The sequence below is a fragment of the Odontomachus brunneus genome, unplaced genomic scaffold (genome assembly GCF_010583005.1).
Source record: "Odontomachus brunneus isolate Ranch 3 - 2012 unplaced genomic scaffold, Obru_v1 Obru_scaffold_227, whole genome shotgun sequence".
Classification (NCBI taxonomy): domain Eukaryota; kingdom Metazoa; phylum Arthropoda; class Insecta; order Hymenoptera; family Formicidae; genus Odontomachus; species Odontomachus brunneus.
Genome location: NW_022639677.1, coordinates 198067 through 198288, shown reverse-complemented (window position 1 = coordinate 198288; position 222 = coordinate 198067).

Sequence of the window (222 nt, the reverse complement as noted above, 5' to 3'; positions counted from 1 at the left end):
TCACCATTATATTACTGTGATGCATTTGCCGCGGATATTTTAATATTACTGTGATATCTTAGTAATATTCCTGCATTATTTCTGTTATATTCCCTGGTAATATTGCAATGAAAATATAATATTGCTGTGATATTCTGCGATATTATGTGCTGTGTGGGATATAAACTTTGCACATAATATCACATGTTAACAACAAAATTAACTCTTATCAATTACTAAACG